We start from the raw sequence: 17,772 nt of genomic DNA on the forward strand, positions 1-17,772 counted from the left end.
AAGTCCACAGCCACTTGAGGAGCTCTTGTTTTATAATCCACTGATGTTCCTATAAATTCTAAGTGCTGGAATGCAGGGGTCACTGCTGACAAATTAGAGAAGAATTAACCGCATATTGTTAACTCAAGCTGCCCCACCACATCCTAATATGTGGGGCACATTTAACATTTTATGCAAGATCTCTTTACATCCTATAGTCAACGTAGTCACAGACTGCATTCTTTTTTAATAACTTATTTACTTTTATTTCATGTGCATTTGTGTTTTGACTGTATGAATGTTCCTATGAAGGTGTCGGATTCCCTGAAACTGGAGTTACAGACAGTTGCAAGCTGCCATGTGGGTGCTGGGAACTGAACCTGGGTCCTCTGGAAGAGTAGCAAGTGCTCTTATCTGCTGAGCCAGCTCTCCAGTCGACAAACCACATTCTGTAGAATTAGGATTACTCACTTTGCTACATTATACTTGAGGCAGAGTTTCTTTAAAAAGTTTCAAAAATTTATTTTATATTTTATTTGTATGAGTGTTTGCCTGTGTGTATGTATTTACATCAGTGCATGCCTGGCACCCAGGAATCAGACCCCTGGAACTGGAGTTTACAGATGGTTGTGTGCCTCCATGTGTGTGTGCTGGAAATCAAACCCAAGTCCTTAGTAAGAGTTGAGCAAGTACTCTTAACTGTTGAGTTATCTCTCCAGCTCCAAAACACACTCAGCATTCTGTGTGGGGTGTGTTGTAGTGTGTACAGTGTGTGTGTGGTGTGTGTATAGTATTGGTGGTTCATGTGGTGTGTGTGTACATGTGAGATTTATGTGCAGAAAGCGTGTATGTGTGTGTTGTTTTCATGAGACAGAATCTCACTCTGTAGCCCAGACTGGCCTCAAACTTGTGGCAAGCCTCTGGTCTCAGACTCCTCAGTGCTGAGATTATAGCTGTGAGCCACCATGCCCACATCTTGGTATTATAATTGAAGTATGCATTGTATTAGGTTTGGTAGTAAACACAAACCTCCAGCCATGTCTAGAACCTTCCCTCCACCTAGAAGACTGCCCCCTTCCCAGATCTAGCCTTTCCTTTGCCCTGATTTCCGGTCCTCTTCACGCTGCAGATGGCGGGAGCATCTCTGCATCTCCAGTGTTGCCTGCATCAGCGGGTCGCTCCTGTCTCTTGCCGAGCGAGCGGTACTCTGTGATCGCAGTACAGTTTGCTTGTCCATTTCCTGTTGATAACTGTCTGGGTCATTTCCAGTTTGGGAGTATTATAAAGCAGCTATGGATATTCCTGTCTAAGTCTTTCTGTGGATACACACGTGGGTCTTAGGTAAGGTGACAAGAGAAGAATTGCTGACTCACGGGTTCTGTCTCCTCCACATCCTCACCCTTTTCAGAGGCTGTCAGCCTGTCTACTTTTAACACACTGGGCGGTTGTATCGAATTTCTCATCAGGATTTCCAGCTGATGACTCAGTGGATACAAGCAAAGGACCCTGAGTTCAGATTCCAGCATCCTCATAAAAAGCCGGATATGACCAGGTGATAGTGGCGCACACCTTTAATCCCAGCACTCAGGAGGCAGAGGCAGGTGGATCTCTGTGAGTTCAAGGCCAGCCTGGTCTATAGAGCTAGTTCCAAGACAGGCACCAAAGCTACACAGAAAAACACTGTCTCGAAAAAGCCAAAAAAAAAAAAAAAATGGCACAAGCTCATAACCACAGAGCGGGGAGGCAGAGAAAGGAGGATAGGTGGGGCTTGCTGGCTGCCTGCGTGATTCCAGGTTCAGTGCGAGATCCTGCCTCAGGAGAATGAGGTGGAGAGGGGTGGAGCAGGACGTTTGATCTCTGAGAGTGTAGGTATACACCAACACACACTTAAATATGAATACTCTGTCTTACACACACACACCCACACACACTCTCACACATTTCTTGCAAAAGATTTTAATGTGCATTTCCTTTTTAAAATATTTTAATGATTTGTTTATTCTCATTATATGTGTATTGGTGTTTTGCCTGCATGCATGTCTGTGTGAAGGTGTCAGATTCCCTGGAACTGGAGTTACAGATAGTTGTGAGTTGTCATGTGGGTGCTGGGATTGAACCTGGGTCCTCTGGAAGAGCAGCCAGTGTTTTAAACACTGAGCCATCTCTCCAGCCCTTGATGTACATTTTTTTAAAAAATATTTATTTATTGTGTATACAATATTCTGTCTGTGTGTATATCTGCAGGCCAGAAGAGGGCACCAGACCTCATTACAGATAGTTGTGAGTTACCATGTGGTTGCCGGGAATTGAACTCAGGACCTTTGGAACAGCAGAGAATGCTCTTAACCACTGAGCCATCTCTCCAGCCCTTGATGTGCATTTTTATGATCATTAAAGAAGCATCTTTTCTGTGTACATAGCAATAACTTCTTACAAGCGTCTAGCCTACCTGTTGCCCACTTTATTGGGTTTTCTTACGGAATTTTTTAAAGCTTTATTTATTTATTATGTTCTGCCTGCATGTATGCCTGTACACAGAGGGTGCCAGATCTCGTTACAGATGGTTGTGAGCCACCGTGTAGGTGCTGGGAATTGACTGCACTACCTCTGGAAGGGCAGCCAGTGCTTTTAACCTGAGTCACCTCTCCTGCTCCTTATTGAATTTAAAGAGTTGCTTACATTGAATATACCTTGCTTATCAATACTTCATCTGGTTCACCTTTTTCAAACATTTTCTCCCAGTCTGTGTCTTTATTGTACAGAACATTATTTTGCTCTGTCTTGCCTCGAACTCTGTAGCCAAGGCTGAGCGTGAACTTCAGCTCTCAATGTTTCCACCTCCCGTGTGCTGTGATTAGAGACCTCTGCCACCGTGCCAGGCTGCCTTATTCTATTTGTCTTTTGGTTTTTGTTTTTGAGACACGGTTTCTCCACACACCCGTGGCCAGGCTGGCCTCAGACTCATGTTTGCCTCCTCCTGTGTGCCAAGGTCACCAGTGTGCGGTGCCAACCACAGCAGGGCTCCTTTTTATTTCTCTGCATATCTGGGGAATTTTGCCAGCTTTGGACAGCAGGATCTGTGGCATCCTTTTGAACTTTAATGTGTTATTTCATAGTACATGTGCATAAAAATATACTTAGGAGTCTTACATTAGATCTTACATCCACCTGCCTCTGCTTCCTGAGGGCTGGGACTAAAGGTGTGTGCACTACACTTGCTTCTTCCTAAGACTGGCACTGTACAATTTTTTTTTTTTTAGATGAGTTCTTGCTATGTGGCCTAAGTTGAACCTAACTCCAGGACTGCAGCCATCCTCCTGTCTTGCCCTCCAAGAAGGTGACACTGTTTTCTGGATACACAACACATCTCCTCAAAGCTTAGCAAGCCGAGGGGCTGAGGAAACGGCTTATTGTCTGAAATGCTTGCCATGCAAGCCTGAGGACCAGAGTTCAAATCCCCAGAACCCATGAAAATGCTGGGGAGCCTAGCAGCACACCCGTGAGTCCAGCCTACGCAGGCAGAGACAGGGGATCTCCAGAGTAAGCTTGTTAATGAGGCTGCCAAATCAGCCAGCTCTGGGTTTCATGGGGAGACCCTGTCTCAATGAAGGATGTGGGAGAGCTGGCATCAACCTCAAGTCTCCACCTGCACAGGCACATATGTGCAAACATGCCCCCCCACACGTGTGCCTACATGAATGCAGTGTGCATATTAACCCATGTACACCACCATACACCCATAAAGGAAAAAAGAAAACAAGTGGGGCGGTGGTGGCTCACGCCTTTAATCCCAGCACTCGGGAGGCAGAGGCAGGCGGATCTCTGTGAGTTCGAGGCCAGCCTGGTCTATAAGAGCTAGTTCCAGGACAAGCACCAAAAGCTACAGAGAAACCCTGTCTCAAAAAACCAAAAGAAGAAAGAAAGAAAAGAAAACAGCAGCTTAGAGCTGCAAGTATTTGTTGTTTCCGTTCCTGGGAGACAGAAATGTGGGGAGAGCTTTGTGAGGGGTCTGGCTGGGGGTGTTTCAGGAGGTGGTGGCTGTGCTGAGTCCTTCAAAGGGGCTGGGGTCCTACTAGCAGGTTCTGTATCCTGTTGTTCTGAACCTCAGGTCTGCACTCTCTTGCTGTCTCTGTCCCTGACATGGCAGCTGCTCCCCAGAGTGGGTCCTGAGAGCTCTAGTAACTGACTTTGAGAAGTGATCAACCCCTTCGCCATGGGCCCTGCCCAGCTCAGCTAGGGCACAGGTTTGCTAAGCCACAGTGCTGGAAGTCTTGGGTCAGCTGAGACACTGGGAGGCCAGCTCCTTCAGGTGAAGGCTGACACAGCTGGGAAAGCATCCCTAGGCCAATCACGTGATTGTCCCTAATGCCCTCCTTACACACCTACAGAAAGCAGGTGTTCTGTTGGCTCAGCTCCCCCAGGCAGAGGAGAAGTCTCATTCCCTGCTTTCTCAGCCCTCCTGTAAAGCCCACAGGGCCATTGCGCCCATCTGGTGGGTGATGGGTAGAGGGAGGGCTTAGTGTGGCAGCCACAGGAGCCAGCCATTCCAGGATTCTGAGTGTCTTTGTGGGTAGTTTGGTTGGTTATTTTGTTGTTTGAAACAAGGTCTCTCTCTGTAGCCCTAGCTGGCCTGGAAATCACATCTGCTACCTCCCTCTACCTCCTGAATGCTAGGATTAAAGTTTGCACCACCATGCCTGTTAGGATACATAAAATGTATGAATTATCAGCCGGGCGGTAGTGGCGCATGCCTTTAATCCCAGCACTTGGGAGGCAGAAGCAGGAGGATCTCTGTGAGTTTGAGGCCAGCCTGGTCTACAAGAGCTAGTTCCAGGACAGGCTCCAAAACCACAGAGAAAACCTGTCTCGAAAAATCGAAAAACAAAAAAACAAAACAAAACAAAAAAAGTATGAATTATCAAGGCAGAGGCAGCAGATCTCTTGAGTTCAAGGCCAGCCTGATTTACAGAGAGAATTCTAGGACAGGCTCCTAAGCTACAGAGAAACCCTGTCTTGAAAAAGAAAGAAAGGAAGGAAGGAAGGAAAGAAGGAAAGAAGGAAGGAAGGAAGGAAGGAAGGAAGAAAGAAAGAAAGAAAGAAAGAAAGAAAGAAAGAAAGAAAGAAAGGTGAATTCCCTAAACCAGCTTTCTCAGTGGGAGAAGAGCCCCACCATGCTGAGGACGGAGAACCTCTTCACAAGTGTCTGCTTTAGGTACACCAAGTAGAATTCCCTGCCCCCACCCCCACCTCACCAATGAGGTAATGGAGGCTGGGAGCAGAACAGACTCCTGCCTCAGGCTGACAGACCCAGCATGACAGACCCAGGAGTCACAGCCATGTCCCCTGACACTGCTACCCTCCTTCCAGACTCCACCACCAGGACTAAACGTCAGACAAGGAGGAAAATGCGTCCGTTTCCCGGTCCCATGAGAATCCCGAGGAAAACTTCATTTCCCCACCGGCTTCACAGTGGAAGAAACCAAGGCAGCAAGGCAAGAGGTGTGCAGTGCGCAGATGTCACAGGACATTGAGTGCTGGGGCCATCAGCAGTCTGGGACTGCTGGGGTTTTGTGACAAGGACAGAGGAGAGAGGAAGGAAAGAGGGGGTGGGGCTTCACATAGAGATCAGTTCCTGGTGCCCCGTTATCACAAATTCATATCTCTGAGGCAGCAGTGCAAACAGGATGTGGGCTTCCTTTGAGAAGCTGGTGCCCCAAATTGATAAATGCCTTTCCACACGTGAGCATCATGGGAGAGGCAGTGAGGCTAGCTGGTTAGTATAGTTGGGCTCCGGGCTGTGTGAGAGAGATGTGTGGCTTGACCTCTCTGGACTCTGAATAGAACCTCCCTTGAAGGCTGTTGGGGCTCGTGAGATGGAGCTGCCCTGGTGGTGACAAGAACCTTGGCCGCCCTGGAGGAGCACATAGCTCTCTTCTCTACACGGTACCTCGCCAGCTTCATCCTGTCCATTTCGTATCATCTAACGTCTCTCCTGGCCCTCAACCCAGCACACACTATTAGAACTGTAGCTTCTAGACAGGCCCTCATCGTCTCAACACGTACGTCCATGCTGGTGGCCCAGCTCCTGGCACAGAAGCACCTGTGACACGGATTGGCTGGGCCCCTGCCAGGTGTCAGCTGCGCTGCATGGGTGGAGAGGCAACAGCCCTGCCCTGTCCCCACCCCAGAGTCACCTCCCAGGGATCTGCCTGTCCCCGTGGGTGTCACCTCCACATGGGAGCCACAACCCAAGCTCTCAGGATGACATCCACAGGAGGTTATTGGACAGCCTAGGAGAGGGTCTGTGTCTCATACCCAAGGGGTAGGACAAGGGCTACCCCTTGAAAAAAACCAGTCAAAACAAAAGAAACTGCTCCAGAATCAGACAGCCTGGGGTTTAACTACTGTCTAACATGCACTGGCTGGGTGACATTCAGGAAGTTACTTAACATCTCTGAGCCGTTTCCTCAAATCGAAAGCTCAGCTAATAATAAGGATGGCTTAGAAAACTAAATGGGAGCCAGGTGGTGATGGTGTAGGCCTTTAATCCCAATACTCAGGAGGCAGAGGCAGAGGAGAGGATCTCTGAGTTCAAGGCCAGCCTGGTCTACAGCGTGAGTTCCAGGACAGGCAAGGCTGCACAGAGACACCTTGTTTCGAAAAACAAAAAAGAAAAAGAAGAAAGGAAAAGAAACTACTGTGAGTTTGAAGCCAGCCTGGTCTACAAGAGCTACTTCCAGGACAGGCTCCAAAGCTACAGAGAAACCTTGTCTCAAAAAGCAAAAATAAAAACAAAACAAAGCAAAATTGTTAGGGAGGTGGTGGGAAGGAAACTAAAGAGCAATTGGGGAAGAGCGCCGTTCACAGCACCTGCTCCTCTGAGGTCTCTTTTTATTTCATTGTATTTTTTGACATGGTCTCACACAGCCCAGGTTGACGTAGAACTAGTTATGTAGTGAGCAGGTCTTGGATTGCAGATATGCTTCACCATGTCTGGCTTTCAAATTTCTGTCTTATCAGAAGAATGCCACATTTCACCAATGCCAGACTTCACCAGCTATGGGAAACACCTTTCTTTGTATACCAACAAGAGAGAACACTGGCAGACCAGGCAGACGGGGGTGGGGGGTGGGGGTGGTGGGGGTGGGGTGGTGGCTCAGTCTGTAAAGTGCTTGTCACACAAACAGAAGCACTTGGGTTTGATCCCAGAATCCACACAAAAAGCCAGGCATGGTGGGGTTTGAGCCCCCAGCACTGGGGAAGCTGAGAGAAGGGTCCTTGAGGCTCTCTGACCTATTAATTAATTAGTCCAAAGAGCCTAATTAATATGCCAAACCAGGTCTGAGTGAGAGACCCTGAGGAACTGCCCCCAAGGCTGTCCTTCTATGTCGGCATGCAGGCAACTGTCAGGTACAGCACCAGCTGTTGAAGGGGACACCAGCCGCTAACACAGAAGATGCTAATGTTGAGGAAGTGAGCCTCTCGGGTTCCGGAACCGTGAGTTGTGGTCTGTGCTGGAAGAGAACAATCGACCTGTTACCCACAGGGGAGTTTCCTGTCCACCTCCAACTCCCACCCGCCCACAGAGCCTCATCTCAGCACAGAGCTGATTTGATCTCATTTCTAAGACTCTAGCCCACACGCTATCTCCTGCTACATTGTCTCCAGGACAATCTGCCTCCAGCCCCACCCCTGCACCCACCTTGCTGTCCACCATGGCTGTCACCCCTAACACACTAAAGGAGGACTCCCTACTCTCCATTCCCAGCCCCTCTCCCCTTCCTTCCCTCACCCACGGTGGAAGAAATGTTGCAATTTTGGGTTAACTTCGCTGGTCATTTTTCAGATATGTATGTTCATTTGCTCGCTGGCTTAAGATAGAGTCTCACCATGTAGCCCTGGCTAGTTGTCCTGGAACTCACTCTGTAGACCAGGCTGGCCTCAAACTCACAGAGATCCGTCTGCCTCTGCCTCCTGAGCGCTGGGATTAAAGACGTGCCTCACCACCACAGCCAGGCTTAAGTGTGGATTTTTTTGGCTGTAGTTAAGAGTAAAATTGTCTCGTCAGTCGGGCAAGTGCCCTGGCTGTGGTTCCACAGTGGGTGACCCAGTGGAACACCATTCGGCAACAGAAAGGAACAGACCAACTGGGAGGGGTGGCCCATCTCCATAACCCCTAGCATTTATGAGACTAGAAAAGAGGATAGTCGTGCATTCAAGACTGTCTTACTGAATGAGATCCTGTTTCAAAAAAAAAAAAAAAAAAATGCTTTCGAGATGACCCAGCTGTTAAGAGCACTGCCTGCTCTTCTACAGACTTGGACTGTGTCTGACTTTGGTCCTTTGGGAAAAACGTTTTTGGTTTTAGGTTATTTTATTCCGTGTGCATGAGTGCTTTGCCTGCATGCATCTGTACACCACATGGACGCCTGATGCATGAGGCGGTCAGAACAGGCTGTCGGGTTCCCTGGAACTGAAGTTACAGGTGGTAGTGAGCCACTGTGTGGGTGTGTGGAATTGAACTCAAGTTCTCACCAAGAGCAACAAGTGCTCTTAGCTGCTGAGCCCCCTTTCAGGACCTGTTCGCCAATTTTTAAAACTGAGCTGTTTGTTTTGCTAAGTTGTAGCAGTCGTTATATATTCAGGCTACTAGTCTTCTGTCAGAGATAAGATTGTGCTGCTGTGTAATTTAAGCAACTATTCCGTTCCTTAATAATAATGGCTTTTAATTTGTTTTTTGTTCCATTTTTTTGGTTTTTTCTTCTCTAATAAATCAATGACTTTCATTTTTCTCATGTTTATTTTGAGTGTGTGTGTGCACACGCATGTGCACAGGTGCATGTGTGTGTGTGTGTGCGTGCGTGCGTGTGTGTGTGTGTGTGTGTGTGTGTGTATAAGCATGCCACAACTTGCATGTGAGGAATCAGAGAATGACTTTTCAGGAGTTGGTTTGCCACCACCTTCCACTATGTGGGTCCCGGGGATCAAACGCAGGTTGTCAGACTTGGTGGCACCGCCACTGCCCGGCTGGAGCCCACTGCCCCAGGGGAGAAGTCTGCGCCTGTGCTGAGGACCTCCTGTCTGGCAGCTGAGAGGACACAATGGGCTCCACCCTTTTCTTGCTCTGACCACTCACAGATGTTTCCTTCCAAAGGTCATTTAATCTTTTGGGGCCTCAGTTTCCCTGTTCTGAGGGTAAGGAGAACATGAAGGGTGAATAGCGAGGTCAGATAGGGACATGGCTGTCACAGGGCTCTGCTGCTTCTTGGGCAGAGCAGATGGACCACCTTTGGAGGCCTCATGCACTCTGAGCCCTGGAGGGGAAACTGAGGCCCAGAAGGTAAGGAGCCCCAAATCCCATAGCTGATAGTGGTGGGAACTCTTTCATCTTTCCTAAACTCTCTCTGTACCTACCCAAAACAGCCTCTGGGATACAAGGGTTTGTAGACCTGACCGAGTTCTCTCCTTCTCCAGGGAAGAGTGGATTCCTGGCCCAGACAGTACACTCTGTGGCTCTCCCTTCAGATTCTTCAGCATTCTCACGCCCCTCAGAACCGCCAGCGCCTGAGGTTTAGTGTAGTTATCCACTGCTGCCTACAGAATGGAGGTCGACACATGGACAGCTCCTGCCAGCTCTAACGAACCCGTTAACAGTGCTTCCTGAACACCCCCTGTGCTCTGTATGGGTCCCTTGAAAAATGTGTCATTCATTTTATTGCCTAAAACAGAAAAATACTGCCTGTTAAAATATAACAGCAGCACCCAGTCGGGTAGTGGTGGTGTGTTCTTTTAATCCCAGCACTCAGGAGGCAGAGGCAGGCGGATCTCTGAGATTTCGAGGTCAGCCTGGACTATAAGAGCTAGTTCCAGGACAGGCTACAAAGCTACAGAGAAACCCTGTTTCAAAAAAAAAATAATCAAAAAAAAAAACAAAACAAAACAAAAATAAGGGTCTGGAGAGATGGCTCAGAGGTTAAGAGCATTACCTGCTCTTCCAAAAGTCCTGAGTTCAATTCCTGGCAACCACATGGTGGCTCACAACCATCTGTAATGAGGTCTGGTGCCCTCTTCTGGCCTGCAGACAGAATATTGTATACATAATAAGTAAATAAATGAATATTTAAAAAACCAAAAATAAATAATAGATAGATAGATAATATAACAGCACCCTTATCAGTTGGACATTTTATTTTGAGCTAGGCGCAGTGGTACACACCTGTAATCCAGCACTTGAGAGACATAGGCAGAATGATCAGGAGTTAAAGGCCAGCTACCCCTATGTAGCAACTTTGAAGATAGATTGGACTACATGAGACTCTGGGGGGGAGGTTAGGAAATGACCCTTGCTGTTCTTGCAGAGGACCTGGGTTCAGTTCTCAGCTGGCTCAGTGATAAAGGCACTTACCATACAAGTCTGGAACACTGAGTTTGATCCCAGGAGAGCATATAAAGGTGAAAGAGAGAAGTTCACAAAGTTTGACTCTCACACACATACAAGAACACGCATGCCCTGTCCCATCATACATACAATATACAATAATAGCACATCTAAAAGATTTCTTTCTTTCTTTTTTTTTTTTTTTCAAGACATGGTTTCTCTGCATAACAGCCCTGGCTGTCCTGAAACTTGCTCTGTAAATCAGGCTGGTCTTGAACTCACAGAGATCCTCCTGCCTCTGCCTCCCAAGTGCTGGGATTAAAGATGTGTGCCACTACCTAGTTGATTTTTATTTTTGTGGTTTTTGTTTGTTTTTACAAGACTGGGTCCCACTGTGTAGCTATTGCTGTCCTGAAAATCACTCTGTAGACCAGGCTGGCCTCCAACTCACAGAGGTCTGCCTGCTTCTGCCTCCCAAGCACATGGATTAAAGGTGTGGGCCACTAAGTCAAGCATTGTTTATTTATATGTTTTTGTGTTTTGCCTGGATGTATGAAAGTGCCCCAAGTTCATGCAGTACTTATGATGGCCAGAAGAGGGCGCTAGATCCTTTGGAACTAGCCTTACTAACAGTCATAAACTGTCTTGTGAGTGTGGGGTTCACAACTGCACAAACATAATATGGAAATTATGATAAAATGATATATTCTTATTAAATACATCTATATGTGCAGTGTCAGACCTCCTGAGACGACTTTCAGGGAAGAGCACTGGGTCTTCAACTTAGGGTCCCTTATGTGCTGTGTACCCTACCACTGGGCTGTGCTCCCAGGCCCTGACCTTCATGTAACCAGAATACGGATGATGCGGTCCTTCATTGAAGACCATCTTCAACTATCTTCCTGTATGTGTGTGAGAAGGTGCCACAGTCCCTACCTGAGTGTTATGACCTTAAGAAGTATTAGCTTGTGTGCATGGGAGTCACCACTTAGAACAGAGACCCAAGTCAGGCAGTGGTGGCACACACCTTTAATTCCATCACTTGGGAGGCAGAGGCAGGCAGATCTCTGTGAGTTCGAGGCCAGTCTAGACTACAAGAGCTATGTAGTTCCATGACATCTAGGGCTGTTACACAGAGAAACCCTGGTGTGGGACAATTGTATTCTGTCAATAATATTTTAAATAAATGCTGATTGGTCAGTAGCCAGGCAGGAAGTATAGGCAGGACAACCAGACAGGAAGTAGAGGTGGGTCAATGAGAACAGGAGTATTCTGGGAAAAAGGAAGATCTTTCTGCAGTTGTGAGCCCATCATAGAAGAAGCAAGATGTGACTCCCTTGCTGAAAAAGGTACCGAGCCATGTGGCTAGCATAGACAAGCATAATGGGTTAATATAAGTTGTAAGAGTTAATAAGAAGCCTGAGCTAATGGGCCAATCAGTTTATAGTTAATGTAGACCTCTGTGTGATTTTTTTGGGACTTAATGACCATGGGGAACCGGACAGGGCAGAAACCCCGACAACAAAACCCTGTCTTGGAAAAGAAAAAAAAGAACAGAGACCAAAGTGTGGTATCAGTCATACCATGTGTTAACAACAGTACCAGGAACAGTATCAGGAACTTGGTTTATGCTTGTCCCATGCACGGAATAGGAGGCACCCCAAAACAGACTGACTCCTCCAGACATTACACCAACTCAACTGCTTAATTATCTCAGTTGTACCATTGTAACAGTGGAAAGCCCTGGCTCTGCTGTCACCCGGTGGACCCAATAACTCAAGACAGTGTGAGAAGAGAGAGTTATTGATGCCTTGAGGGAGGTGAAGACAGAGAGCCCTCATTCAAATTTCACCTCTGTTGGAGGGAGGCCCCTTGTTAGTTCCCGAATGTCTAGAACGGAAATAATCACACAAAAACTGTATTAATTAAATCACTACTTGGCCCATTAGTGCTAGCTTCTTATTGGCTAGCCTTACATTTTAATTTAACCCATTTCTAGTAATCTGTGTATCACCACGTGGCTATGGCTTACTGGGTAAAGTTCCGTCTGGCTCTGGTGGGGCTACACGGCTTCTCTCTGACTCCACCTCCTTTCTCCCAGCATTCAGCTTAGTTTTCCCCACCTATCTAAGTTCTGCCCTACTATAGGTCCAAAGCAGTCCTTTATTAACCAATGGTATTCGCAGCACACAGAGGGAATCCACATCACACCTCATCAAGGGTCTCAGATGCGAAACTTATCTGGGCCAAATAGAACCTCCGACTTGGCTGTAGTTCTGTGGGCACAGGAAAGTTCATTCATTCTCACCAGAACCAACTCTCCTCATGTTGTTTTAATGTTGTCCTTAGAGCACCAGGGCTCCAGGAGTTCCTAAACACAAAGTCGCCTATGACAGTACAAACTCCAGCCCCAGCAGCTGAGACGTGGAAGTGGAAGTATCAGTTTCAGTACATCCTTGGCCACAAGTGAACTCAAGGCCAGCTTGGGCTACGGGAGACTGTGGTGCTTTCTTATTTGTTTGTTTCCTGTTTAACTTTTTGTTTGTTTGTTTTTCAAAACAGGGTTTCTCTGTGTAGCTTTGGAGGCAGAGGCGGGAACTCACACTGGAGACCAGGCTAGCCTTGAACTCATAGAGATCCACCTGCCCCTGTCTCCTGAGTGCTGGGATTAAAAGGGTGCACCACCAACATCCAGCTTGTTCCTGTTTCTTTAAAAAAGAACTAAAACCTCCTGAGTAGGAGGTCTGCCAGGCCATAGTCTCTGATTCTTCTCTTACCCAGCTAGCCTGTCTATAGATTAACTAGCGTGGGAGGCACAACACAAACATTGAAAAAACAGGTTTTCAGGGACAATGACAGACATCCGTGGTAGGAGGGACTGGTCACCGAGGGCTACATCTTAAGATGTTTTCTGTTAAGCAGGGCAGTGAGTCCCCTGAAGTGAAGCTATAGACGGTCGCAAGCCACCACGTGGTGCTGGAGACTGAACCAGCAACCAGCGTCCTCTGCAAGAGCAGTCAGTGTCTTAATCACTGAACCAGCTCTCCAGTCTTGCATACTTTATCTGAAAAGATTGATTATTGTTTAATTTCCAGTGTATGCGTGTTTTGCCTGCGTGTATGCCGGTGTGCTACCTATACGCAGTTCCCTCAGAGGGCAGAAGAGGACACAGGATGATTAGGAACTGGAGTTACAGGTGGTTGTGAGCCTCTGCATAGGGGCTGGGAACTGAAGTCCAGTCCTCTGCAAGAACAGTAAGGGCTCCTCAGCACTGAGCCGTCTCTCCAGCCTGAATACACATTCCTCGGTACGGACAGATGAGCCCATATATGTGTACATGAACATGTATATGTGTACAGGTGCATGTATATGTATAGTCGGTTTTTTCCTTTGGGCTGCCAGCTGATAAAAATGATATGGAGTATTATTATTATTATTATTATTGGTTTTTCTTTTTCTTTTTTTTAAATTAGAGTCTTTTTATATTTATTTATTTATATTTTACATACATTGGTGTTTTGCCGTGAGTGTTGGGTCTCCTGGAGCTAGAATTACAGACAGTTGTGAGCTGCCATGTGGTTGCTGGGAATTGAACCTGGGTCCTCTGGAAGAGCAGACAGTGCTCTTAACCACTGAGCCATCTCCCCAGCCCCTTATTATTGGTTTTTCAAGACAGGGTTTCTCTGTAGCTTTTGGAGCCTGTCCTGGAACTAGCTCTTGTAGACCAGGCTGGCCTCAAACTCATAGCGATCCACCACCCGACTGGAGACTTATTATTAATTATGAAAACTTGGACGATAATTTATGCTTGCTTCTAACTAGCTCTTATAACTTAGATTAACCCATTTCTATCAATTTACTTCCTTCCTCGTGGCTTTATTACCTCATCTCTGTACTGCCATCCTGCTTGCTCTGGGTTCCTTGGTGTCTTGCTCTTCTTCCCAGTGGCCTTTGGGCCTGAAAATCCTGCCTAGCTATTGGCCATTCAGTTTTTTGTTAAACCAATCAGAGTGGCACATCTTCACAGTGTACAAAAAGATTATTTCACAACATACATGTCCATGTGTATAGGTGCATGTGTATGAGTCCGTGACCATGTATGTATATGTGTACAGGTGCACATGGAGGCCAGAGGTTAACGTCAGGTGTCCTTCTCAACAATTGCCCACCTTAGTTTTTGAGAGAGGGTTTTCCTTTGAACCTGGAGCGTGTCAGTTCAGCTAGACTGGCAGACCAGAAAGCAGGGGAACCCTATCTGATGATAGGATTACAGGCACACGAACCACCACGCCCAGCTCTTACAAGGGTGCTGGGGCTAGAACTCAGGTCCTCATGCTTACAGAGTAAGCCACAGCTCCAGCCTGCCATCCTCTCCTCATAAAGCCAGCAGTGCTGCGGTGAGTGCTGAGCACTTACCTTGTGTAACCCTCCTCATCTCACAAAAGCCCCACCCACTTCAACCCTACCAACACGTGGTTTTCATTACCGGGGTGTCCCCAGACAAGACTGCAGTGCCCGTGCGTGGGCTGGTAAAGGGCCCTGAGATGAACCATTGCTGAGATGGTTTCAGGGAACAGTGTCTGATTTACTGCATATGAGCAACCGCTTGTATAATGGGCACCTGCAACTGAGATTGGTTAGCACATTACCTCAGACTGAACAGGGAGCTCTCATACACCAGGATCTCTATGATGGAGAAGTTCGGAGAAGGAGACCCGGAAAGTGCAGACTCATGAGCAGGCTTGACTTCCGGGAATATTCAGGAGCATGGTGTGCCCTGTTTTAGGAGTGCAGTGTGCCAGGTCAGGCTGGCATTTTCTCCTCCAGGTAAGTCTCCAGTGCAGGGACTCGGGGAATATAGTCTGACCGCAGCAAGTTCTCTGATAAGTAACACATGAGCTGTGAGGAGCCAGCTTGGGGGAGAACACGAGAGGCAGAGGCCAGAAAATAAGGGGCCTGGGGCTGGAGGAGGAAATTTAGGGGCTTACTCGCACTGACAAGAAGCCAGACTGGTTGGGATGTGATGTCATGTGAAGGTGTCTTACCAGATGAGAGGACAGGAACTAGAGAGGTGGGAAGGGCTTGACCTGGCAGTATTGTTCTCCAAAATACAGGGAGGGAGGGGCACTGACGAGCTTCAAATTGAGAAAAACATTAAGATGTAAAAATTAACTCACTTTCCTGAAATCCTGGCACTCAGGAGATTGAGAACGGAGGATCAGGAGTTCCCAGTCAGCCTGGGCTGCGTGGTGAGGGCTTGTTACAATAAATAAAAAAATACATCAGCCAGGTGGTGGTGGCACACACTTTTAATTCCAGCACTAGGAAAGCAGAGGCAGGCGAATCTCTGTGCGTTTGAGGCCAACCTGGTCTACAAGAGCTAGTTTCAGGACAGGCTCCAAAGCTACAGGGAAACCCTGTCTTGAAAACCAAAACAAAATAATAAATAAATAAGTAAATAAATATAAATAAAAAATACATCAAGTCACAGACAATATTGGGACTGGAAATGAGACTCAAGCCTGGTTTGCTCCAACCTCTGAGCTCTCAATACCATTGTGGGTTTTGGCTTGGATTTTGGTTTCAAGACAGGGTTTCTGTGTGTAGCCATGGCTGTCCTGGACCTAACTATGTAGACAAGGCTGTCCTCTGAGCTCACAGAGATCTGCCTGCCCCTGCTTCCTGCGTGTTGGGATTAAAGGCGTGTGTCACCACCACCGCCCAGCTCTTGGTCTGCTGAGTGAAAGGCAGAGCAGACTGATCTGTTTTCAGTTCCGACCACCTCAGAAAATGGGGCCCAAGGATGGAGGCGGTGGCTCGTCCGAAGTGGTACAGCAGGTTGAGCTTAATCTAGATGTGAGATTCCCAGGCTCCCTACCAGCCCAGCCCAGCCAGAGCCCCACCATTCTGAGCCCTAGAGAAACCACCAGAGCTTGGAGTGCAAAGGGCTGTGTGTGTTCCAGGAAGCTGTGTCAGCTGGGGCCAGGTTCTCAGTCTGTGCTGGTGGTGGCTGGTTTCAGCCACCTGGAGCTCTCCCGGGCCACATGGGCTCTATGTGGACCTGGACTCGGTGACGACAGCGGGTGACACCTGCCCTAGTCTATTCTCTGCCCACCCTGCTGGGCACAGGTTAAAATTCAGCCCCTGTGACCCTGTTGAGACCTCCACCAGTGCTGGTGCTCGGAGACCAAAGGGCTCTGGGCCACAGGGTCCAGGGATGATTCTGGGATCCATGGCCAGCCAGCCCAGCAGGCCTACGGCCCCCTCCCCTTGGCACCACCTCAGGACCAAAGATCTTGGGACAGATAGTTCAGTACTCTGACTTGTTTTATTTTTTTTTATTTTTTATTTTTATTTTTGCCAGGAAAAAGCTCTCTAGAATGAAGCTGCGGAGTCACAAGAACCTGCAACCATTCATGCAATTTATTCAGTCGTTCATTTCTAGATGAGATTTCACTATGCAGCCTAGGCTGGCTTTGAGCTCACAGAACTCTCCCCGCATCTGCCTCTGGGCTTCTGAGAGTCAAGGTGTGTACCACCCTGGTCAGCTTCCTTATTTATTTTTAGAGGTCTCCCTGTGTTTATCTGGCTGCCATAGACCTCAGAGGGCTCACTAAGTAGACCAGGCTAGCCTTGAACTTTCTGTGACCTGCCTATCCCTGTCTTAGTGCTGGGACCACAAGCCCACACTGCCACACCTAGCTAATTTTGTAAAACAAACAAACAAACCCTTTGTGTTTTGTGCACGTGTTTGGAAGTGTGAACAACGCCACTGAGGTCAGCACACAGCCTCAGACGTCACCCCTCAACTTCCACTGCTGTGTGTGACAGGCTAGGTGGCTCGAGAGCTTCCGGTTTGCCCTGGTCCCTCCTTCCCTTCTCACCTTTGGATGCTGGGATTACATACGTGAACAGCCCTGTGTGGTTTTACACATGTTCCATGGATCCGAGCTCAGGCTCTCATTCTTGGACACGATCTGTGGCTGCCTGGGGATAAGGGGGGGAAGTGGGACTGGGGAGGGCTCCACAGAGCGCTGAGAACCTGGGGGGTGGGAAGTGGGGCTGGGGAGGGCTCCACAGAGCGCTGAGAACCTGGGGAGTGGGGCTGGGGAGGGCTCCACAGAGCGCTGAGAACCTGGGGGGTGGGAAGTGGGGCTGGGGAGGGCTACACAGAGCGCTGAGAACCTGGGGGGGTGGGAAGTGGGGCTGGGGAGGGCTCCACAGAGCGCTGAGAACCTGGGGAGTGGGGCTGGGGAGGGCTCCACAGAGCGCTGAGAACCTGGGGGGTGGGAAGTGGGGCTGGGGAGGGCTACACAGAGCGCTGAGAACCTGGGGGGGTGGGAAGTGGGGCTGGGGAGGGCTACACAGAGCACTGAGAACCTGGGGGTTGGGGAGTTTGCCCGACAACGCATTCC

General features: G+C 48.2%; 2 long non-coding RNA genes across 2 annotated transcripts; one reads left to right on the forward strand and one right to left on the reverse strand.

Moving 5' to 3' along the window:
- Nucleotides 1–6,839: 6,839 nt before the first annotated feature.
- LOC146890484 (uncharacterized) lies at nucleotides 6,840–15,136 on the reverse strand. Its single transcript, XR_014998904.2, has 3 exons — nucleotides 15,007–15,136; nucleotides 9,966–10,054; nucleotides 6,840–7,493 (listed from the first exon to the last, which is right to left on the reverse strand). It is a non-coding gene; the product is annotated as an uncharacterized LOC146890484 (long non-coding RNA).
- LOC148118661 (uncharacterized) lies at nucleotides 15,046–17,274 on the forward strand. The gene is made up of 2 exons (XR_015735827.1): nucleotides 15,046–15,184; nucleotides 16,722–17,274. It is a non-coding gene; the product is annotated as an uncharacterized LOC148118661 (long non-coding RNA).
- Nucleotides 17,275–17,772: the final 498 nt, after the last annotated feature.

This window comes from Myodes glareolus, chromosome 21 (genome assembly GCF_982192425.1).
Source record: "Myodes glareolus chromosome 21, mMyoGla1.1, whole genome shotgun sequence".
In the NCBI taxonomy this organism is placed as follows: Eukaryota; Metazoa; Chordata; class Mammalia; order Rodentia; family Cricetidae; genus Myodes; species Myodes glareolus.